Source organism: Mercenaria mercenaria, chromosome 11 (genome assembly GCF_021730395.1).
Source record: "Mercenaria mercenaria strain notata chromosome 11, MADL_Memer_1, whole genome shotgun sequence".
Lineage (NCBI taxonomy): Eukaryota > Metazoa > Mollusca > Bivalvia > Venerida > Veneridae > Mercenaria > Mercenaria mercenaria.
Window position 1 is genome coordinate 2,166,708 of NC_069371.1, and position 25,532 is coordinate 2,192,239.

The window sequence follows — 25,532 nt, forward strand, 5'->3', positions numbered from 1 at the left end:
TTACATCTTGGCTTGTTTTAGGAAATAAGCCTGTATGAGCATGAAACTTGACTCTTTCAAAAAAGGAAACTTGCTGGTTGAGTCAGTTAAACTACATCAATTTACATACTGGTTCCCAAGCTCATTTAATCAGCTGTGGCCAGAAGCACCGAACATACTGGTTCCCGAGCTCATTCCCCCCGTATACTGTGAAATCATGCATTCTTGTAGGGGATTAATTTTCATGGCTTTCATGGTTGAGTAAACCCAGCGTTCGACACTAACGGTGTCCCGGGATCCCAAGGACACCAAAAATCCGCAAGGGATCCTAAAGTTCACAATTTCGGTGTTCTGTCGGGACTCTTGATTTTCAGATAAAATATGATTCTAAAAAAATGAAATTCCCCAGTCTTGTTCGCTCAAACATCGGTCTTTTGCTAAGCCAGTGTGTTCAGTTAACCCGAGGTCCCCGGTTTTGACCCGCGAAAATCGAGAAAAACTCGTATTTTACCCGCATAAATTACGGCACGTGCGTCGGCTTGACTCGCGGAAATTTACTTAGATGCATTCCAAGTTCGATAGTTCTGCCCCCTGTCAATCAAAATCCCAGTGAATTTCCATATTGTTCGCCGGCACAAGCGGAAATATGGCAGTAGGCGGAGCGTCGTATGTTAATTAGCTACCGACAGATGTCAGTCACGCCACGCGCCAAATGACACGTGCTTATCTCGCGGTATTTAGTACAATATGCCTTGTCATTATCAAAGGTGTTTATTGATCAATGTTTACAAGTTAATTGATAAACAATGCAGCCTTAGATTATCGTGTTTGTACCATTATTTTGTGTGCTCGATACGATTACATGAGCCGGTCTATAACAAATTTATTATCATTGCCGAGGCTTTGTTTGGGCAAAACAAATTAAATAAGCAGAAATTATACGTGGTATGATGAGAAAATAAAGTTAAAACAGTTATCTTTTCAAGAACTTTAACTGTTACTTTTGTTTTTCGTATTTGTCACTCGTTTTCTAGACCGACATTTTCGAACATTTTTATTATTTCTTACAAGATTTTTCTAGTACAAACTAAAATAAAAAGCCAATAAAACGTCTGCATTTATGAAAAATATGATCACTGTTGCCAAAGCAGCTCTTATTTAGAAGAATTTGCTGATAATAAAAGCATGCAAACACTAAACCCCACCCACATTTAGGCAATGTGCAAAATAAAACAACTAAAATATGAAATGTTTAAGAAAATCTGTTATGACCAATGTACTAGTTTTAGATAAAGTCTGTGGGAGTTGCATTAATAAGGCCTAAAAAATCTTTGTATCTGGTAACATGCTCAAAAAATTAGGGTAGGTAGGTCGGAACATTTTTTTTTTTTTGAATTTTTTTTTTATTTAAGGGAGACCTTTCGGAATTTTTTTTTATGTCAAAAAAAATGATTACAAGTAAGGGGGTTATAAGGGGGAATGAACTAGGCGGCATACATTTAGACGAACTACAACAAATGGCAGAGGAGTGCGATGGTAGTGAAGATGAGGGGGAAGAGGACTTGCACAGAAATGACATTATTCTTTTACAGCAAAAGTCATACAAGCTATTGTTGTCATTGATGTAAAATGGAATTAAAGTGGAAATAAAATACATGTAGTACTGTAAACAGTTGTGTTTGTTAGATTTTAGTTTTTTCATGTTCTTACCACATTTTGTTATCAGGGACTCCTAATTTTCAGCAGGGATTCCTAAATTTCCCAGCAGGTATTCCTTCGGGATACCTGGCAAAAAAGTTAGTGTCGAACGCTGTAAACCCATGAAATTTAATCGCAACAGTGCAGTAAAATTCCCATACTTTTATGTCTGAAGGTCAAGGTCTTCTCAAACTTGTATTATCAGAAAATATATGTTATCACCAAATCCACAAAATTTTGAATGTTGAAAGACTGCACTTTCTTCAATATTCAAAATCCTGAAGGCCAATATCATAAAACTTTATCCCCCTGCAGAACTACAAGGTAAAGACAAAAAAGGTCATTGCTGAGAATAGCCTCTGTTTGTCAACTTCGCCATAAATGGAACTTTATTTCATCTGTAACTGATTTTCAAGCAGCTCTAGGTAAATTTCTCTTTAACACAGTCATATATCCCTGGGAAACCACGGTCTGGTGGTACAGGTTCTAGCAGCTCACTTGGTATAAGAATGCATATATCCACATATGACACCACAACTAAATTTCCCAAAAGTGGACTTAAGTTGGATTGATGTATGCTTCAAAATTTCTTTATAAAAGAGCTAAATCAAATCGGCCCAAACTAAATACCTGCATACAATATCTTTTATGTATCTATTTTTAGCTTGATGTTAATTTTAAGTAGGCTGTAACCATGTATCATATGAGAACTTACTTCCACCAAATCAAGATGAAGTGGTTGCAGTGTTGAATCAAAAACCTGTATGGGGTGTAGAGAATAGTTTGGCAAAAAGGTAGTCATAGCTTCTATTCCGTCTAAACAGCTGATCGCATGTACTGACATGCTGAATTCAGAGCTCTATGTATAGATGTAGCAAAAAGGTTGGCCCTGTGTAAGAGTTGGTACCAAATCCTCCAAACTTACCAGCTGAGGTTGTCTGGGCTCAAAACACAGGTTTGCTTGCAAACAATCCACCCTGAAATGTCAAGTTATGATTTAAATAATAAAATCATAAAATATCCCAGTACAAAGATACTGACAGATAATGCAGTTACTACAATAGATTTTCTGTGTAAGGTTAGATTTGATTTACTACTTTTTCTCATTATCATTAACCAATTTAGATTATCAAAAGTTTTCTTCCTTACCATGGAAGTATCTTTATGCATCCAACAGAAATTCAGTCTCAATATGTACTTATCTTCAGCTCATTTACCCAGGCAGTGAGTAAGGGGATCATATTCATTCACGTTTTAAGTCTAAACCTCAAGACTTAAATTTAACAATGGCAATAATTTTATTATTTAATTTGCAGTAACTTAGAATGTGGCAAACTTATACATGTGAAATTTTTCTTTTTCCTCTTTAAGCAAGTAAAAACTTTCTCTAATAAAAACAACTGGAAGATGAATGACCTTTGATTTAATGCCTTAAGTCACTTATCATGAAGAAGATACATCACACCAGGATTCTAAACCTATGACATCCTGACTGGAAGAAGTCTTGTGCTTCACCTATAGAGCTAACTGTGCGGGGCCTGATTTGGTAATAACTTACACCTTGCGATGTTCCAAAACCGTCAAAACCAGAGCTGGCAGCAGTCTGCTCAAATGTGTTTACTCCTGTTCCAAACAGGCTTGGCTATGTCAATTGTTGTGGCTCTAAACAGAGACTGAAATAGCGTAATTATTTTTTTTCATTAGAAAAATACATAACACCAATATTATAAAAATATATTAAATTAATTATCCAAAGTACATTCCATAAAAAGATTACAAAATTGGACACAATAATAAAATGCTCTTTTCATATTGGCAAGGACTTTTCTCAGTTAATTTAGAAGACAAAGATCATTAGGTTCTGCTGACTGAGTAATTTTCATTTCACTTTAATTTGATACACAAACATATTCATGTTGTTAGCCCTTACAGTGCTAAATTTCTATAATGAACTTAATTGTTCATCGTTCAATTTGGACAGCACCATTAACTGTTAACAAGAGCTCGTAGAACACGAAATGCCTCCCTTGATGCTTTAAGTAATTGCACAAGGAACAGAAATTATTTGGTAAATGTACACAAAAGTTCTACTCTATTCTGGGTCAATATTACCTTGACCTTTGACCTACTATTGGGGTCATCTGCTGATCATGATCAACCTCCCTATTAAGTTTTGTGATCCTTGGCCCAAGTGTGCTCAAGTTATCATACTGAAATCGTTTAACTGTTCTGGGTCATTTTGACCATGACTTACTGACCATAAAATCAATAGGGGTCATCTGCTGGTCCTCCCTCTCAAGTTTCGTGATCCTAAGCCCAAGCATTCTCAAGTTATTGTCGGAAAATCGTTTAACTGTTCTGAGTCATTTTGACCTTGACCTTTGGCCTCAAAATCAATAGGGGTCATCTGCTGGTCATGACCAACCTCCCTATCAAGTTTCATGACCCTATACACAAGCGTTCTTGAGATAACATCCGGAAATCGTTTAACTGTTCCGGGTCACTGGGACTTTGACCTACTGACCTCATAATCAATAGGGGTCATCTGCTAGTCATGACAACCTCCCTATCAAGTTTCATGATCCTAGTCTCAAGTGTTCTTGAGTTATCATCCGGAAACCAATTGGTCCACATACCGACCTACCGACATCTGTAAAACACTATACCTTCTTTGAAGGGGGGCATAAAAAGGGATGCTTACCAAAAAGATAGTGACTGAATGGCCAACAGTGCAGATCTTAATCAGACTGCATGGATGTGCAGGCTGATCATGATCTACACTGGCCGCAAAGACATTATCAATTGTGTCCAGCATGATAACAGATAAGAATTTGTGTTTCCTAGCCAGTTGTAAATCTGTCCATAATGCTCTTTCACATTCAGTGTTTTAAATTCATATGTTACTTGAAAGCTCAGATTAGTGAAAATAAAACCATCATTAAAATAAACCAGTGTACAGTACCATGTAGTGTGGACTATAAAAGCTTTAAAATCAATAGGCTACAGGTTTGTATGGAGTTGGATTGGCAATAATTACAGGTTCCACAATCTCTGATCAAGGAATTTATAGTTTAGAAATTCAGATAAATGCATATAGAAATCATTTTCATTAGTCAAATAGTTAAATTGTTGACAATAATAATTTAGATTTAGAACTAGAGATGCTTTTGAGAAAAGCACATGTCTCCCACAACTGCCTAATCATCTAAATAGTAAGTCAGTCTTTATATACTGTTTATTTAAAACGTACCCTATACTACTAACGTACCCTATACTACTAATTTCGCATGCACTTCCTTGCAGGCAAAACATACCCTATACTACTAATTAGTAGTATGGGGTATATTTTGCCTGCAGGAAAGCGTATGCGAAATGAGGATTTTTCAAGGGCCATAATTCAAAAGTGCCTGGGCCGATTTGGCTAGTTATTGAACTTGGCCGAGGTCTTATGGTCAGACACATTTTGTTCAAGTTTGGTGAAGATCGTGTGAGAAATGTTCGACTTAGAGTGCGGACAAGCTTTGTGACAGACAGACACACACACCACACACATTACACAGACAGGAGTAAATCAATATGTCTCCCACACCACTGTGTGGTGGGAGACATAATAATTTTTTTTTTTTTTATAAACTTCTGAATTCATTTTAATAGCTGTATGACAGAAGAAATGAAGGTGAATAATAAATACATTCACTTGTTCAGCATTTTGTCTGTTAATCAGTCTTTCCCATTACATTCACATTAGAACTGTTGAAATGTATAACAAAACCCTTACATAAATCAAACCTTGTTTTGTGTAGCTTGACCAAAAAGACCACCAGTTCCTGTGCTCGTCTGGGTTCCAAATCCAAACCCACTCTGTGTAGTACAGGGTTCCCACAAAGCAGAGAAAATAAAATTCCCTGACTTTTCCCTGACTTTTCACTGACCAAACTCCAATTTTCCCTGACCAAAACTTTCGCATTCTGGGACGCTTACCCGGTCATCTATTGATTAATGTGGCCTCCATTTTCACCATCAGCCAAGCCTTACCATATTTCTTGTTACATTGATAACTAAAGGTGTAAAGAAAGTTTGTTCCAGTTTAACAGATCGCTATATTATTTTAGTGTGATGTAACAGACAACAAGAAAGGTCCATACTATTCACTAAAAGACTACCTATGATCAAGTTTTGGATTTTTCTACTGTGTCTGTTCTGACAAATGTACAACATTTTATGAAAATTTGCCTTTATTCATACATTTTTTGTAGAAAATGGCATTTTACACATAATTAATAGGGGTAGTCTTCTTGTAGACTTAATAGCATATGTATGTTGCAATATATTTAGAAATTGTTTGTTTCCTTTTTACATTACAGTATTTGAGTTTGCATTCTACAAATATATTTAAAGATCTGAGATAGAATCATTAAAAGCAGAAATGCCTGTTTATTTTTCGAAAGTTGAAAATTCAATACAGTAAAGAGTATACAGCTTTAAATGCATCAACACATCAGTATTTAATGACTTATAAAAATCATACTATACACATTTTTACCATGCTGAATTACTTTTCCAGCTGTAGTTAACTTCACTTAAACCCTCTATATGTACAATGGTATCAGTGTTTGATTTCTTTTTTGTTTAACTTTCCATTTTTAATTGTTTTTCTATGATGCCAAATAAGTCCTAATATCCACCCTAAGTATGCAATTTGTTTGCATCTTTTCTATATCTCTTAATCTTTCAGTCTTTCTCTGTTAGCTGAATTCTAAAATATTACAGAGTAAAATTAAGATGCTGCATAGAATTCTATTAAAATAGACTTTTACTTTTAACAAAATCCACCAATAATAACCATTCAAACTTATTAAACACTGAACTTCCATAAACACTTTTGCACTTGAAAACTAGTTTTGATATTTACTAAGAAGAGTTGACCAGAAGACTAAGGTCTATTTAGATATAAAATAAATCAAAATAGCATTGTTTTGCACATTACAATCTGTAAGCAGTAATCTGAGTAAAGAAAATGGTAAATATGACTGTAAGAATGGTATGTACTAAGTTTTCTTAAATAACTTTTCCATACAAACATAAATAACAGAAAAGTTTTACTATGGCTTATATAGTAAAATGATGAAATTAATTTGCAACTATGCAGGACTACACAGTTCATAGCATTCATTCATACAGTCTTAATTCTGTTAAAAGTTAAAAATAATTTTGTTTAACAGACTGTATTTTTTTTTTTAAATGTTTGGTTTAGCCAAATGAAAAGAAACTGCTTTTGCCTTTTATTTTCATCCTAATTTTTACTTTTTTCACAACTTTATTTTCCTGCTTTTGACTTTTGGTTTCAAATTTCCCTGACTTTTCCCTGACTTTTGCTAAATTTCCAAATTTCCCTGACCAATTACAAAATTCCCTGACTTTTCCCTGACCTTGAAAAAAGTATGTTTTTCCCTGACTTTTCCCTGACCGTGGGAACCCTGTAGTAGAGGTTGTGTTGCCAAACAAAGGTTTGTTCTGACCAAACAGTTCCCATCAGTTGATGCTTGGGCGGTTGGCTGACCAAACAGATTACTAGTTCCTGTTTAGGATGGATTACACCAAACCGGAAGTGACTACTCAGTGTTACATGTGAAGTAGTCCAAAATGTAGTTCCATGCTTTGGATGAAATCTGGTATAATGAGTGACATGAGAAGGTGACAGTTAAATATTTAGCTTATTTTTATTGCTTATTGTATTTAGAAAAGATCTAGACCATTTTTATTGTGAATTTCCTGGAATAAGTTTTATTCTTTGCGAAAAATGTCTATCTATGTGTAATTGCTAAACGGCTGTTTTCATGGGGGCAATTTTAGAGGGTGATATTTCTCAGAACAGATTATTTTTCTTATATACAACATACAACATAACATGTCAATATTTTTCTATTTTTTATATAAGAAGACACGTCATACTAAATGACCATATAAGGTTTTCATATCAATGAAATGCTTTAAAGTGCTGAAAATGAGGTCTGAATATTTAATGTTAATATGAAATAAATAAGGAACTGAACTGGTAGAGTGTAACCTTGAGGTGTTTGTTCCAATTCCAGCTGTAAATTTAAATATCTACTTTTTACTTCTGGAAAGAATATTTATGATCTAAATTAACTGTGTTAAGAATAAATTCATATTAATTCATGTAAATTGTTTCACAATTTTTGTTTGGCCCAAGATGCAGATGCATGTTGCAGATTTACTAGGAAATATCTGACTGTATCTGGAGACTTTGTCTACCTATACAATCTGGATTCATCAGCTCATTCTTCAAAACCATTTAACCTTTAACCTGCTGGCAGCAAGCGATTCTGCCTTTGCGACCAGTGCAGACCAAGATCAGCCTGCAAATCCACGCAGGCTAATCATGTTCTGCACTGTTTGCTATTTTCAGTCAGTAAATTTTCAGTGAGCATCCCTTTGAAAGGTAAGTGACACTGCCCAAAGTAAATGGTGGGCCAGTCCATTTTAGAAATTTAACTAGGTAAGGGTTAAGAATTTTCACTTACCTTACATCTAGGAAATCCATTTTAGTTTATTTGCACAATAAATCATTTTATCTCATAAAATTCCAACCTTGCAGAATTATTTGGAGATTCAACTTCTGAAGGAAACAATAAAACACAAGTTTTAAAGGTCACTTACATCATGCTCTAAACCCTGATGACTTGGCCTGTGTAAAGCCCATTGGTTTGTGTGGCTGATGCCGCAGGGGTTCCAAATCCAAGCCCTGAAGTTTTTCTGGAGAAGACGTCTATATTTTGAGTAACTGGTAGCAACAAGGCTTTCTTGCACATCGGACTGGCGTTTCCGGTGATTTTACCCATGCCGGCAAAACCCATCTGGTACCCCCCATGCCAGATGACTCTCGTGCTGTTAATGACAACTAGTGGTTCATGCACGATAATATATTGTTTCTGTAAAATGCGAAAAAAGCAAGTACCTTGATAGTTTCTCTCCGTTTCTTATAGTATATTTCTCAATTCAAAATACCTTAGTTTACCATAAGAACATAACGTTACGCTACAAACGATAAAACTAAAGTGGAACTTTGTTATTGTGCGTAACGCAAAACATCATGATGTCACTTCTACTTATGGATGTTAATTTCCCGCGCTTTGTGTTCATTCTCTACTATAAGAAAGAGTGCTATAAAAAAAAGTATTTCTACCTGTTATTTGTAAAATACGGTATGCAAGAAAAATAATCTGCCAGAATAAAATGCTAGCATGTATACGATATGCAAAAAGAAATATCAGTCATGTGTTTACGAATTGGATGGAAATATCCGTCACTCGGCCACCTGCGCATGGGCGGTAATTCGTTGCCCTCGGGACGGATATTTCTATCTGATTCGTAAACACATGACAGATATTATTATTCTGTTCTGACATACTTTGGTGTCCAGTTTTCAGTATGGTTCACTGTCAATATTCATACATACATTCAGTACTTCATACAATACCCAATATTTACCACAGTACTTAGTTCTTGAATTGTAAATGGATAATTTGATACAGTTCTAAATGTTTCCAGTCAAGCTTCATGTTTCAGTCAGATTGTGTGGTGGTCACTCAAATTTTGAATTTTAAGAACATTGATTTAGCAAACATTATTCTAATACAAATATTTTATTTCATGCTAACAAATGAAAAACTGTATTCTATAAGTTTAATATTTTTATATTTCATCACTCACACTATCTATATTTTCACACAAAGAGATTAGCTCTGCCCCACATACATTGTGTATGAATTTTAAATTATTTGCTTAAAACAGGATGAAAATTGTAGTCGCACTTTGTTCTTTATAGTATATTTCTCGATTCTAATTATTTTACTTAATGAGAATTTCATAACGTTATGCAGCTAAAAATAAAATAAAATGGAACATTATGTTGTGTGCGTCTTTCTAACGTCACAACACGTCTGATGTCATGTCTGTTTACGCGCGTCTGTTTCCCCGTCCTGAGATTAAAATTGTTGCAAAATGCACATCTTGACGTAAATGAGCATAAAATAAAAAGAAAATTTGTTTGTTTTTTGTGAATATGGAATATATCTGACCTCGAAGTGAGAAAATTTTCACATTTTCACTCGCGCTTCGCGCTCATGAAAATATCTGAAATTTTCTCGCTTCTCAGTGAGATATAGAGGATATTTGTTTGTTTCAGTGAAATATCAATTTTATTTCACAAGTGAGCATCAAAAACTGATATTTTCACGAGTGGCATAGCCACTCGTGAAAATAACTTTTTTTGGTGCTCACGAGTGAAATAAAATTGATATTTCACTGACACAAACGAATTTTCTTTTTATTTCATGTGTAAAACTCTACTTCTGTTGCGTAACTTATAAAATGTCGAAAATCGCGAGAAAGATCAACAGAAAGCATAACACAAATGACGTCATTTTAACAACGCCATCGTCATTATGGTCCCCGGTATTCATAACGTTCGGTATACAATTTGACTTCAATCGTGACGGAGGACCGGAACTAGTTCGGCAAAAACAGTGAAAAATAAAAATGATAATCAACTGTTTCAAAACTGTGGATTATCACTTTTATTTCACTGAGAAAACTCTATAATTCACTGGAAAACATGAAATAAATATTCCATATTCACTCAAAACAAACAGATATCCTCTATATATCATATGAAGAGCAAATCTTAACAAAATGCTACAACTTACCTCCAGACTTTTCCCCATCGTACTTTCATTGCAGTGATACACTGATGTTTTGTATTGATATTCTGTGTTACACCATTCTTTACCATCATATCCTGACCCTGGTGTGGATTAAATTTGACAGCTGTGCCAGTCTGGGGCTGCTGAGAAAATGCTGAAATAGAGTTAACACATTTGCAATTGTGTTTAACATTTGAAATGTTAAACATTTCACTGACACCAACATAATCACTTTTCTAAATGATGTATTTCAATGGACTGAAACCACCAAGGAAAATTGGACCCTCATTAATAATGATTATTTAGCACTCATTGGGTAGTTGTGTCTGTACGTTACTATTCTTATTACATACTCATTTCTTTTCCCTGTTTAGTTACACTGGAACTGGAAACATCAATATTTTTCCATACACTGACGCCTGAATTTCATATCGGGTGCGTGACGTAATTCAGTGTGTGTTGTTGCACTATTTTTTTCTAGTTAGTTCAGTATTGTCAATCCTATTCAAGCTATTGAACAAATTTATGATATTTAGATTATATTTATACGTGTAGATGCGTATGTAATAAAAAGGTTATTATCTTTGCATTGGAAAATATGCACTAATTCTTCAGCGGAAGTATATTGCGCTCCTTAAAGTCGTATTTCTGATACAAAGCTAATAACCTATTTATACACTTTTTTAAAACCTGAACTATGGAAGTTATTGCTGTTTTCAGATTTACTGATCTATCATTAGTTTCATTACAGACCAAAGAAAACATGAATCTTCAATTGAAAATTACCTGGACTTGCCCCAAAGAGCCCGGTGTCTGCACTATTTGTCGTTCCAAACAGACCTCCAATGAGTGCTGCTTTTTATTGTTGTAGTTCTAAATCCACCTGCTTATGATAGAAATATGGTTATAAAAAGATAAGAATGAAATATCAAATAAAAGTCACCTCCCTGCAAAATAAAAATCTGTTGTTCATAGAAGTGATTTTTTCAACCGTCACACCAAGTAATTTACAATAGGTAACACACTCATCTGATGTTTAAAAGGGAACTTTGAGGCCTGAACATACTGACTTAACATTGGGAAAATTTCCTAGCCTTTAGTTTGGGAAATTTCACCATGATGTTTGTCCAGTTGGAAGTTTAGAAAAAAAGTTTTGCTTCAAACGAAGTATTGCAGTTCACAAAAATGTTCTATTACAACTTCGGAACAATCTTTTTTTAAAATTCAGAAATCATGTTTGTCAAAAATGGGAAATAATGAGTCAAGATTCATTGGGAAGCCCTGATTTTTTTTGATTTTTTTTTGTAATTTATATTTTATTTCTAGACTTCATTTTTTTACAGATTCACATGTATCATGAATTAATCAGTGAAGAGTTAACAGCATGATTTATTTAAGAAATAATCTATATACCAAACAGTGATTTGTCATTGAATAGAATCATTGTTTGGAGTTTTGATGCAAAAAAAAATCATATCTTGAGTGTGCAGCCAGAGTGATATTATAATACAAATCGAAACTCCAAACAATGATTTTATTAACAAGCAAATCACTTTTTGAGATATATTATTTCAATTCTAACACGTTTTCAAGGGTTATTAATTATTATTATTATGTATGTCTTTGAGGATATCCATCAAATATTTGCCAGATCTCTGTTGATTTCTTTTCCAGCACGCCCCTATGCCTTTTAACGCCATGACAGAATAATGGTGATGTCAGAAAAATGAACTGTTGAATAATAACACACAGTTTTTAGCCTTCTTTGTTTAATAGGAAAACAAATTGGGTCATGTTAGAATAAATAACAAACAGACAATTGTACAAATAATTACATGGTGACCACAGTCAGTGAATAACGTAGATTCTATTGCCATTAAAAATTTGAAGGCAGATAAAAGCTGTAGCTAACTTTCTAGCTGAGTTGTTTCCCTTTGTGAGACTTCTTTAGAGAAAAAGGAAGCCCTGAATTTTGACTGCTGTTATAAAAGAACCATTATGCCCCATGAAGGTAAAAGAAGTGTGCAGCAAACTGACGAATTACCAAGAGTGCCAGAATGTCACAATATATGCCAATCATAGCAAATTTCTTTGCATTAGCATCTGTATTTGCAAATGAAATTTTAATTCTGTGGTTTTTTAGTAATTATTGTAATTCTTTTGTTTTTCTAAGTCACAACAAAACTCCTTACCAGGTAGAGATACCTTAAAATACACCTAAAATTTGAAAGTAACATCTATGTTGTATCACAGAAAAGTGGTCTTGGTTTTTCCCTATGGTCAATTATAAAAAAGTTACAATATAAGTTATTTTATTTATAGTAACAACAAAGGAAAGTAAACTAAAAGAAAAAAAAATCCCCCAAAAAAATTCCACAGAAAAATCCTTGCTAGGTAGAGATAGGTCAAAATACACCTTAAAATTGGATGTAACAAGTATGTTGTAATACAGAATATGGTCTTGATTTTTCCCTAGGGACAAAAAGTTACAATATAAGCTATTCATAGTAACAACAAAGGGAAGTAATTCTAAAGAAGGGACCTATGCATGACACTTTGTCTCATGATGGTGAACAACTGTGCCAAGTTACATCAAAATCCCTCCATGCATGAAGAAGATATGCTCCGGACAAAGTCATTCTTGAATTTGACCTTTGACCTCCAAGTGTGACCTTGACCTCAGACCTAGGGACCTGGTTCTTGCGCATGGCACTCCATCTCTTGATGGTGAAAAATTGTGCCAGGTTTCATCAAAATCCATCCATGCATGAAGAAGATATGCTCCGGACAAAGTCTGTGGATGCCACCCGCCCAGCCGCCAGGGGCGTTCCCATAATACGTCCTGTTTTATAAACGGGCGTATAAGAATGAGCAATGGCAAAACATTGTGAGAATAATCACCTGCACTACTGAATCCAAATAAATTACTGGTGCTAGCTGCAGCTGGTGTGCCAAACAGGCCAGTGTTGGCTGTAGTCCCCTGTCCAAACAGTCCACCTGTACTGCTAGGGGTTGCACCGAAATCTGTGGAAAAAGAAGCATTGAATCATCCATCTTTATCATCATATAAACATTTTACATTAGTATACATTTGCACAGAAATTCAGTGCAAGCTTAAATTTCTGCATGACATGTGCTATAAGAACCAATCATGGCAACTTTAGTTTTCATAATTATTTTCATGCAGTTATTATTTTCGGATGAAGCAGGCATCAAACCAGTAGTATCTAGCAATAAAAAAATCACTCTACTTTTCAAAATGCATTACCACATTTCTAACATAGCATTGTTGCTGCATAGATTTTCACTTGGTAACAGTCTTGATTCAAATGTTGATAACATCATTTACCGTACCGACGGAGATATTAACATTGCTAAATATTGCAAATTAGCCCTCGTGAAATAAAATAAGTATCAATTCCATTATTTCAGCTAGATCCAGTATTTAAAATTTGTATCCAGATGAAAAACACCAGTATGCCATCACAAAAAAAAATTATCCATGGATTTACACTGCATGTACATTGTAATCATATCACTCTAAACCAACAGCAACATAAAACAATTTTCTTACTAAATCCTGATGACTGTGTCCCAAAAGCTGACCTTCCACTTCCACCAAAGAGACAAGTCCTTGTGCCGGTCCCCATCAAACCCTGCCCAAATAACCCTCCTCCAGCTGTATGTGTTGCCTGTCCAAATGCCGTAGATCCAAATCCTGGTGTAGTACCTGAATATATACATCTAGACTAAGTTAAGTTTTTTATGTGTGTCACTTTGTGTTTTTAAATAAGCCGATAATAATTTTCTTCATGTTAAAGCATCATCAGATCAAAACATAATGAGTTAATTAAGCTGAAAAGCCACTTCATAACCTACCTATTTGATTTGTTTGTTTGTTTTGGGTTTAACGCCGTTTTTCAACAGTATTTCAGTCATGTAACGGCGGGCAGTTAACCTAACCAGTGTTCCTGGATTCTGTACCAGTACAAACCTGTTCTCTGAAAGTAACTGCCAACTTCCCCACATGAATAGAGGTGGAGGACTAATGATATCAGACACAATGTCGTTTATCAAATAGTCACGGAGAACATATGCCCCGCCCGAGGATCGAACTCGCGACCCTGAGATCCATAGACCAACGCTCTTACCTATTGAGCTAAGCGGGCGGGCCTTATCTATTTGAAGAAGTTCTTAACACTCCCTTGGCTTAATATCGAATTCTCATGCACTGAAACACATCTTTTTTTAAAATTCAATCATGAATAAATTTTGTATTATGTTTGTATTTTCTTTTGGCATTACATTTAGATGCTTTCTGCAATAATCTTTTGAACTGAAAGGAAAAAATATAGACTATAACTAAATCCTTATCTCTTCTAACATACTAATTCAGTGCTATTCTCTTCACCTACTTTTAAAAATGATGAAAACTACATATTACTTCCACTTGCCACAACGACGTCGCCAAAAGGTTAACCCAACAGCAAGGCTGTTGGAAGTGGCCTATAAACCTACTATCACTACACTTCTCCCCCTTTACTTTTCAGAGCTTACCAGCTCTCCAGAATGACACTCCATGCACACCGCATGAGTCTGTCAACGCTTCTGGCAGCATTAAAGTAAACGCTGGGAGAGAAAATACCAAGGTCCCTATTGGGCCTCGAACCCCGGACCTAGAGATCTGTAGGTGGACACTCAACCACATCGCTTAAGGGTTAACCCAACATAAACAGACTCAATCAAACTGAGTCTGCATAGATATTTCAGTGACTTTTTAAAATAAAGACTTTTCATTTCAAAAATGATGCAGATGTATTCATTAACATTATATCTTTCATAATATAAAGCATTTTCTGATAATAAAATCTTTTAATTAAAGAATATAACAAGATTTATAGGTTTCTTTGATTAAATTTGGTTATCCTTTGTTTGGATTAGTGTAGACATGGAGAGAGAAAAATTTAAGAACGAGTAATGTGGTAAACACGATTTCTTTCCCTTTAATACTCTTCTCAACAGAGGCCTTTTAATGCTTGAGTAATTTTTGTATCCTTACGCCGATATATAAACCAGCTGATTTCGCATGAATTTTCACAGTTTTGTCCGACACGATTGATTTGATAGTAAAAATTTTGCCATACCTACCCGCCCTTTTGCTTATAAATTTTTAGTTTTGTCATTACCTTTGTCTGTTTATATACTGAATTGTGTTAATTAGGTTGTTGTATAATTGTGCAACATTGGAGTTATATCCGCTATATGTATTGAATATGATAGTGGGATTTGATTAATGTAAGCCCTGTGGGTTATTTATGTTTTTTGATTACATATGATTCACATTGTATTTACAATCATATGGATTCGTTATTTAGTAATGACTGCTAGAACATGTTTAAGTTGTTTTACAAAAAACTACAGCACTTTCAACTCTCGCCTCCTATATTTTATAAGTCACTATTTTTCATAAAAAATGGTGTAACTAATTAATTCCAGCAACAAATATTTTAATTCTTGTATTTTTCCTCTAATTAGATGTTTAGGTATTGAGCATGACATGGTTTATCATTCCAAGAGTTAGCAGTTTCTCAGAAATTTTCATATGGATGAAGAAGGAAACAATTTCTGCAAAGTTGCATCACCAAATTCAGAATATTTTTAAGATTAATAAGCAAAGTGTTTAGGTATTTCAACCTTGACCCCTATTGTCAATAAGAAACTGTACTCGCTCATTAAACACTCAAGACAGGAATCTTCCTCTATCTCTCCCCTTAAATATGAAAATAAACTCCATCTGGATGATCATGCTAAGGCAACAGTACTGAACAAACAGTTTCAGTCTGTTTTTAGCCCCAAATCACCACTAATCCTCGCCTCTCTCAGTAAAATGAAACTAACCCCATATGGAAATTCAGTCCCTACAATGCCAGGTATTAGGATAGGCACAGATGGTACTGAGAAACTTCTCAGCAACCTAAACCCCCATAAGGCCAGTGGTCAGGTCCTGACAAAATCAAGCCTATAATACTTAAAACACTCTCTGTAGAACTATCCCCCATCCTTGAGGTCACATTCCAGAAATCCCTGGAGGAAGGATCACTTCCATCCCAGTGGAAATCCGCATATGTTGCCCCAATTTTTAAACAAGAGCACCGCCTTGCGGGTGCTGACGCTCATCTGATTTTTTTTGTATAATAGAAATATTGTCCTACCCATGATTTTCTAAGTCTAAAAAGGGCCATCATTTTTGCAAAAAGCAGGATAGAGTTATGTTTCTTGATGTACAGCATCCGCTTATGATGGTGAAAAACTGTTGCAAGTTTTAAAGCAATAGCTTTGATAGTTTATGAGAAAAGCTGACTTAATACTCAACCAAGAAAACTGATTTTCTATGTCCAAAAGGGGCAATAATTATTGCAAAAAGCAGGATAGAGTTATGTTTCTTGCTGTACAGGGTCAGCTTATGATGGTGAACAAGTGTTGCAAGTTTCAAAGCAATAGCTTTGATAGTTTAGGAGAAAAGCTGACCTAAACATAAAACTTAACCAAGAAAACTGATTTTCTAAGTCCAAAAGGGGCAATAATTCTTGCAAAAAGCAGGATGGAGTTATGTTTCTTGATGTACAGGGTCAGCTTATGATGGTGAACAAGAGTTGCAAGTTTCAAAGCAATAGCTTTTATTGTTTAGGAGAAAAGCTGACCTAAACATAAAACTTAACCAAGAAATCTGATATTTTCTAAGTCCAAAAGGGACAATAATTCTTGCAAAAAGCAGGATGGAGTTATGTTTCTTGATGTACAGGGTCAGCTTATGATGGTTAACAAGTGTTGCAAGTTTCAAAGCAATAGCTTTGATAGTTTAGGAGAAAAGCTGACCTAAACATAAAACTTAACCAGGCAATGCCGACGGCGACACCGATCAAGTGATGACAATAACTCATCATTTTTTTTTCAAAAAATCAGATGAGCTAAAAAGGTGATAGGTCAAATCCAGTAAACTACAGGCCAATTTCATTAACATGTGTCCTATGCAAAGTTCTTGAACACATTGTTTCCTCATCTATTGTTAAGCACTTCACCAACCATGGTATTCTGTATGACATACAGCATGGATTTAGGGAAAAAAGGTCATGCGTTACTCAGTTATGTTAGTAAATGATCTGGTCACTTCAGTCTACAATAAGAAACAAGTACTGGTAGATCTTATAATATGAACTTAGGTGCTACCTAGAAGGCAGAGCTCCCTTGAAAAATCACCAGTGCCCCTTGAAAATTAAAGGAGTGCTGCTGGAATTATCTGGAATTATGGATCCATTTTAGGAAATTTATGTTCATTAAGATCTATTAAAGTTTTAAGAATTGATGATAATTCATGATTTCTGAATGAATATCTTAGAATGCATTAAGTTTAAATCTTGACATGCGAAAACTCTACAAATATGCTATATACGAACTAAAGAAAGTTGCGGTTCTTTTTAAAAGGAAGAAAGTGTCCAACTTTAAGGCAAAATACTGCCATGATAGACATCTGGTATGGGAGAATGAAAATTAATCATTTACATGTACAAAGCTTGTGTAAAATCCAAAAGACTAGTCATCTTTAAAAGTTAGTGATGAGAATTTTACCCAGAGAAAATCACTGTTTGCCGAAATTCTCGAAAACTCCTGTTTTATTTACTGAACTGCTAAGTTAACAGTCTATGACATTTTTATGGTTAATCTTTTAGCACTACTGGTATAGAATAGGAATGGTATTTTTTTTTTTGTTGGGTTTAACGTCGCACCGACACAATTTTAGGTCATATGGCGACTTTCCAGCTTTAATGGTGGAGGAAGACCCCAGGTGCCCCTCCGTGCATAATTTCATCACGAGCGGGCACCTGGGTAGAACCACCGACCTTCCGTAAGCCAGCTGGATGGCTTCCTCACGTGAAGAATTCTACACCTCAAATGAGGTTTCGAACCCACATCGATGAGGGGCAAATGGTTTGAAGTCAACGACTCTAACCACTCGGCCACGGAGGTCCCGAATAGGAATGGTAGTAGAAGCCTTTTTGATGTTTATTGATAATTCATAGGCAATAGTTGTTTTTTTTCTTCTAGTAATAAACTCTGGTCAGTGATTTTTAAGCTTGTGGATGAAATATATGCGAACGGGGAGAAGAGCATTTTGTGCTTTTCACAGTTCAATGCCTGTATATTTTGTCCCAAAGCCTTTTTCAAAAATAAGTTCTATCTACAGACAGTACATTGGAACCTGACATCACTAACAAAACACTTGTTAAATTTCACATGAATGACTTTATTTTTTACAATGCTTTCAAAACTCATAATAAATAAATAAATAAAACTGAAATAAAAAAGAAATAAAAAAATGCATCTGGTGAGGATCGAACTCCCGACCTTTGGTTTTCAACGCGAACTCGCTAACCACTGCACCATTGTGGAAGTATGACGTCATCAACACAAATATAAGTATATATAATAAATTTCAGTTATGGAAGCGTGACGAAAATCGTTTCGCATTGAAAATATTGCATTTTGAATATCTTCTTTTTTCTTCGTAGAAAATGTATTTAGCACTAAAGTCTTATTATGAGACGCTCATTTACATTTTTATTCAACTTTCAAGGCAGTAAGCGAAACGCTTTTGTCAACCGTAAACAACAAGCGTCTACTGACGTCTTACTGATTAATTACTATGAGCATTGTGTGCTGGAAGAAACCCGAACAACACCGATTCCAAAAAAGTACCACGAATTTTCAACTCGATAGTAATTCTATACACAATTTTATTAATTTTGTTTTTCACACGTTTAACCGTAATGCGACGCAAAGCGGCACCAGTAGCTCTGCTACTATTAGATTTTAGTAAGGCTTTCGACAAGGTTAGCCATGAGAAAGTATTTCTAAAAATGCACGAATATGGAGTCAGAGGCAACACACTAAGCTGGGTCAAAGGCTTCTTAGATAATAAGTAGTCCTAAATGGCACTACCTCTGATGCCATCCCAGTATCATCAGGTGTCCCGCAGGGGTCGTGTACTTGGTCTTCCTAGCTTACATAAAGACCTCCAACAAAACAACAGCTGTCATTGGACAGTGCGCTCGACTATTCTCAGTGCTTGATAGTATAATATAAGCAATGAGTAAAACTTTAACATTACAATAAACATATTCTAAGTCGAAAAGGGGCCATAATTCAGTCTAAATGCTTGATAGAGTTGCCTCCTCCTTATTACAGACTGGGGTCATGATGGTAAACAAGTATGCAAAATATGAAAGCAATACCTCAATGGACTTTGAAAATATTTGGGGTGGTACGCAAACTTTAACATTTATTCTATGTCAAAAAGGGGCCATAATTCAGTCAAAATGCTTGAAAGAGTTGCCTCCTCCTTTTTACAGACTGGGGTCATGATGGTAAACAAGTATGCAAAATATGAAAGCAATATCTCTATGGACTTTGAAAATACTTGGGGTGGTACGCAAACTTTAACATTTATTTAAAGTCGAAAAGGGGCCATAATTCAGTCAAAATGCTTGATAGAGTTGCCTCCTCCTTTTTACAGACTGGGGTCATGATGGTAAACAAGTATGCAAAATATGAAAGCAATATCTCAATGGACTTTGAAAATATTTGGGGTGGTACGCAAACTTTAACATTTGTGTGACGCTCACGCTCATGCTAACGTTCACACCAACGCCGAGGCGAGTAGGATAGCTCCCCTATTCTTCGAACAGTCAAGCTAAAAATCAGTTCCAAAGTCCGTCTGTTTGCAGATGACACAGCAATATATCTAACTCTGTCATCTGCAGACCAATCTGTCACCCTCCAAAATGACCTAAAACTTCTAGAAAAGTGGGAGTTGGAGTGGGATATGGAGTTTAACCCCTCCAGGTGTCAAGAGATCCATGCCACTAGAAGGAAACATCCTATCCCTACCCAGTATTGCCTACATGGAGTCCAACTTGAATCGGTCAGCTCAGCTAAATATCTAGGCGTGGATATCTCAAATGACCTATCATGAGACAATCACAAACACAGGTCAACCAAGAAAGCTAACCAAACCCTAGGGTTCTTACGAAGAAACATTAAGGCCAAATCCCAAACCATTAAGACCACTGCTTACCAGACTCTAGTCCGACCTCTGCTCGATATGCCTCCGAGGTATGGTCACCCCACAACTAAACTCAAATTGACCAAATTGAAAGCGTCCAAAGGAGAGCCGCCCATTGTATCAAGACCGACTACGGCCGTACTTCCAGTGTAACAGATATGCTACACACCCTAAACCTTCGTCGACTGGATTTAAGGCATATAGATTCTATATTATCACTCTTCTATAATATTTATCATGGTCTGGTTGCTATCCCAATCGTTGATTACCTGACCCTAATGACCCGATGTGTCTGCTATGGCCATTCCCTAAGTTATAGGTTAATTTCTGCAACCACTGACTAAGTTTTCTTATTTTTCGAGAACAGTGTAGCACTGGAACCAACTTCCCCCCGGTGCCGCCCACCTCCCTACCCTACAGCAGTTCAGTGCTGCAGTTTGCAGCCTTGAACATGCCTCGCCCTAGTTATCCTGCAAACTCAAGTTTTAACCATTTTTACATCACCAAAGTTATTTTTAATTTCTTCCACTCTAAATTTTTATCACTATAGTCTTTCTCTTTTTTATTTTGACGTGCAAAATGTCTACGTTCCCGCAAGGGGTTTGACGTCTATCATGTCTATGGAAGATAGAATAGTTTTTTAAAGTGTATATTGTCTTTAAGTAGCAATAACAAACGATTTCTTTTCTTTTAAGTAATTGGCACACACTATAAACTGTTAGAAAGGTCTATTTTTAAGAGAAACAATGGTGAAAACCATTTTTTAATAGCTTTATCTGTTAAAAAGTTATAACGAGTTAAACCTCGTGACTGTGTTATATAGTCTGCTATTATTCTTGGTTGCATTCCTTGCTTCCAAAGGATCTTTTTATAGATTTTTTCTACTTTCACTACACTAGTGTAACTTTGCATCACAAAAGGCCACTGGTTACTATCTGACAGCAAAATAAAAATGGGCGTCAAAACTCATTAGCGTCAAAACTGCTGAAGTTTTTTTTGTTTATCTCTATCTATAAATACTGCATGACACCCTTGTGAGTATTTTATCAGGTGCGAGTCAGTGCAGAAGAGTTTAAAAGCAGGAATGTACAGGAGAAATAAAGTAATACATAATGTATTTGTGAGAATTTGAGACAAAGCTGATAGTGTTAGTAAAAAGGCGAAATGTACAGTAAAAGGATTAAAAACAGCCTGGTCACTCAGAAGTCCTGGCCCAGCTTGGTTACCCCTTGCCTAAACTGGTCCAGGGTAGGTGCCTGAGCAATGTCAGCCGGCAAAGAATTCCAGAGTATGATGGTAGCCGGATAGAAGGAGAACTTGTAATAACTACAGGGTGTTTGAATTTGCCGAAATGATAGGGAATGCATATGTCTAGTGAACCGGGTAGGAGGTAAAATGTAAGATGGCATTGGCACTGCAACCAGTCCATGGACAATCTTGTAAAACATCAGTAGCCTGGCATCATTCCTTCTGTTTGCAAGGGAACGCCACCCCAATTGTTCTAACATTGTTGAAAAATTATTACCAGACCGTCAACAATTTCATCCTCTGCATTGAACTGGTCGGATGGTAAAATAACTTGTCATCAAGCATTTAACCGTAGTGGCCGTTCACTGTTCTGTTAAACTGGTACCGAACAAAATTGATAAACATCATCTGTTGAAAGATCCGCGTTTTTTTCCCTTACAAATGGCAAAGTTCAATCTAAGGGAAGTAACTTTATGCGAACTAATTCTGCACCTATCATGTGACAAATTGACCAAAAGTTTTTGTTGTGTTTCAGTGTAGTATAAATCAAATCATTTTTTAACTTTAGTGTTTGAAATTATTTTTTGTCCAATGGCATTGCAATACTTTTCAAATTTTCGGGGAATTTATTTTAGTAAATCAGCAATAACTTGCAGTAGTTTATTAATCAGGTTAGTCATGTGTATAGAACGGACAAGAGGTGAGTTATTGATTTTATTCGCTCTGACGTCATCCAGAACAAAAAATAATTTCAAACACTAAATAGGTTAGTGTTTATTAATGTGCATTTACAAAACTTAATCAGCCTCGCAGCTGCGCTGCTCGTAGCTGATTAAACTTTGTAAATACACATTAATAAACACTAACCTATACTAAATGTTTATTGTAAATTACCGTAGTCCCCCAAATATAATTCTGCTGAACATGAACTTAAATTTAATGATAATTAATCCTTAGTGTACAGTATTTACTGTATGTTTTCCACACATTTGGTAAATTCAAAGAAGTAAAAATACTTTATTTTTATAGCTTTTTGGTAAATACAAGGGACGTTTTCACAAACAGTTTCTTTTACTTATTATCGGTTAATTGATCATTAATCAATCAGTTCCGTGCTGATTATCATTATATCTTGCCAAAGAACTATGGAATACAAATTATTTTTATAGCTCTTTGATCTTGCTAAATCTGGTGAACACTGGTAGAGCTATCTGTAAACCATTTAGATCAAAGTTTTTCAGTGAACGCTGGTTAAGTCTTATTTGTTATTTCATTTTCAACAAAATTTAAGATATAAATAACCCTAAATCTCTAGAAAAAGGAGGACCGTACCCCTAGAAAACCCCTAACAGGTTTGTCTTGAGGTACGGATTCGTACCTCTGGAGGTACGGATTCGTACCTCTGGAATCAGATTCTAGAGGTACGGATCCTACCCCTAGAAACTTCCAATAGTTTTCCCATAGACTTACATTATAACATTATGCCGTGTAGGCCTATGGCCTGCCATAAATCGAAACATGTATATCTAATTATATGTTTTTCAATATCTTACACTCTACCAAAATATCGGACGAAAAACATATGATTAGTGATACTTTATTCAAAGAGCTTTAAAATAAATTTTATACTTCTTTGCTTTATCTAAGTAATTTTCGTGTAAATGAGATGACCCCCTGTTTACATCGTTGGCATAGCAGGAGAAATTCGTTTGATAAAACTTTTTTTCTTCAATACACATATAATGTAGCAAATTTTGTCAAAATGTATAACAAAATCACAGTATATAAAACGAACTGAACCCCAACCGGATCTTGCGAGCAGATTTCACGATCCAACTGACTAAAATAGGTGGGACTATCTAAATAATTATGAACAACTTGTTGCAATGATGCTGAGGCGGTATTTCAACGGTTGTATCATATCAAGAAATACTTTATCTTTCCGGATAAATACATTCTTTACCAGGTTCACGGGTTCCAGAAGGGAAAGTCGTGTAAAATGGCCTCGTTTATCTATCAGGAAGCCGTTAACTACTGTCAAGAACGTGGAGACGTCACGTATACATGCTTTATGGACGCGATGAAAGCATTTGACATGACATGGATCGATGGTGTGATATATAAGCTATTCAACTTCGGAATACAAGGAAAAGCTCTCAGAAAATTTCAAAATTTACTGAATGGAGCATCAAGTCGAGTTCTCGCGTTCCAACACGTGTCGCAACCATTCAACACCATGCAGGGCACCAGACAAGGTAGTATATGTGCTCCGTTTCTGTACACCGTTTTCCTTGATGAACTTCTGAATCAATTAAGCGAATCTTCTGGTGTATTGAAAATAAACAATATACCAGTCTGCGCACCCACACAAGCTGATGACATTGTGTTGATTTCACTCAGTAAAAAGGGACTGTCTGATCTTCTAAACGTGTGTTATAGATACGCGAACAAATGGCGGTATGTTTATAACCCGAGGAAATGTGCAGTACTTATCCATAATCAGAAACAACGTATGCGTCACGAAGAGACAATCATAATGTATGGCAAATCACCGTTACAAGTATCTACAGAGTATAAACATCTCGGCATTACCCAAAGCAAAACTCGTAAAACACCCACTAGCGTAGACAATGTACGCCAAGTCGCTAGAGGCACTCTCTTCAGTTTTAATTGTATATAAATACGGGGTCAATCCAATCACATCTGCGCGACACGTCGACAGTTCTTCCGAAAGCTTTTTTTGGCTGTGAGTTATGGAACAATATCAACATAAGCGACATGCGTCATATGGAGGCAACACACCATTTTTGCCTTAAACGTATACAGTCGCTGCCAGACAGAACACGTTCAGACATGGTAAAGGGCCTCCTAGGATTCACATCCATAGAAACGTACATAGACCAACAGAAACTGAATTTCCTCGGATCACTTTGTAGAATGAAATCCACAGACATTGTATTAAAATTGTTATTAAACAGATTATTTCAATATCGTAATAACTGTTCGTTGAAACATGCTGGTTTTGTGCCAGATATAATTCGTATCCTGTCCAAATACAACTTAGAACACTTTTTGATTGAATTTGAACATTCTATGTGCTTTCCGTCGAAAATATCTTGGGGAAAAAAAACCTGCAAACATTCACTGATTTTGTATGAACAATCGAAATGGATGGAGCGTATGAATGTATGTTCAGATTTCAGCAGTTTCCGAGAAGTGCATTCTGAACTGACACTGGCCTTCAAACATTTGGCGAGTCGCGCTTATGAAACCAGACAGTATCGAACTCATGACATTCCTGGCACAATTATGTTGTACACCAGTTACAAATATAGAAACTACTTGTTTTGTTTGTGATACAGCATATAATGACTATATCTCTCATGTAGTGTTTCATTGTCAAAATTCTGGTCTTAAAGCCATACGTGATACATTCTTAAGACAAATTTCAGTTCTTTCTGAAGAATTTCATAAACTGATCACAGACAATGTAACCAGATTGTTACAATTACAGTATCTACTTGGATATGTCGACAATAGACTGACAAATGTTGTTACCCCTGAGAAATACGCAGATATCATGTGTGCTCTAGCATCATATTTAAGACATTTATTTAATACGTACACTGTTTTACAGTCATGAATCTGTATGAATGACAATATAAGCAAAATAGCTAAAACATGTGAGGTAATAATCCTGTATCATAGCTTCGCTTTCGTCCCTATTTCGCTCTTTTTGAAGCTAACGCCAATGGGGTTTT

General features: G+C 35.6%; 1 long non-coding RNA gene across 2 annotated transcripts in view; it reads right to left on the reverse strand.

The window, feature by feature from the left end:
• LOC123531898 (uncharacterized) overlaps positions 1–23,675 on the reverse strand; it is a 35,682-nt gene extending 12,007 nt beyond the window's left edge. The window contains exons 1-9 of one of the 2 annotated variants that reach the window (XR_008366237.1): positions 23,578–23,675; positions 13,978–14,133; positions 13,305–13,427; positions 11,190–11,289; positions 10,407–10,557; positions 8,359–8,630; positions 5,467–5,735; positions 3,236–3,350; positions 2,603–2,654 (exon numbers count right to left, since the gene is read on the reverse strand). This is a non-coding gene — a long non-coding RNA (uncharacterized LOC123531898). Of the gene's footprint in view, positions 1–2,602; positions 2,655–3,235; positions 3,351–5,466; positions 5,736–8,358; positions 8,631–10,406; positions 10,558–11,189; positions 11,290–13,304; positions 13,428–13,977; positions 14,134–22,048; positions 22,323–23,577 lie in introns of those variants that run through there. The other variant, XR_008366236.1, reaches the window with a different exon arrangement.
• Between the last annotated feature and the right edge of the window lie 1,857 nt (positions 23,676–25,532).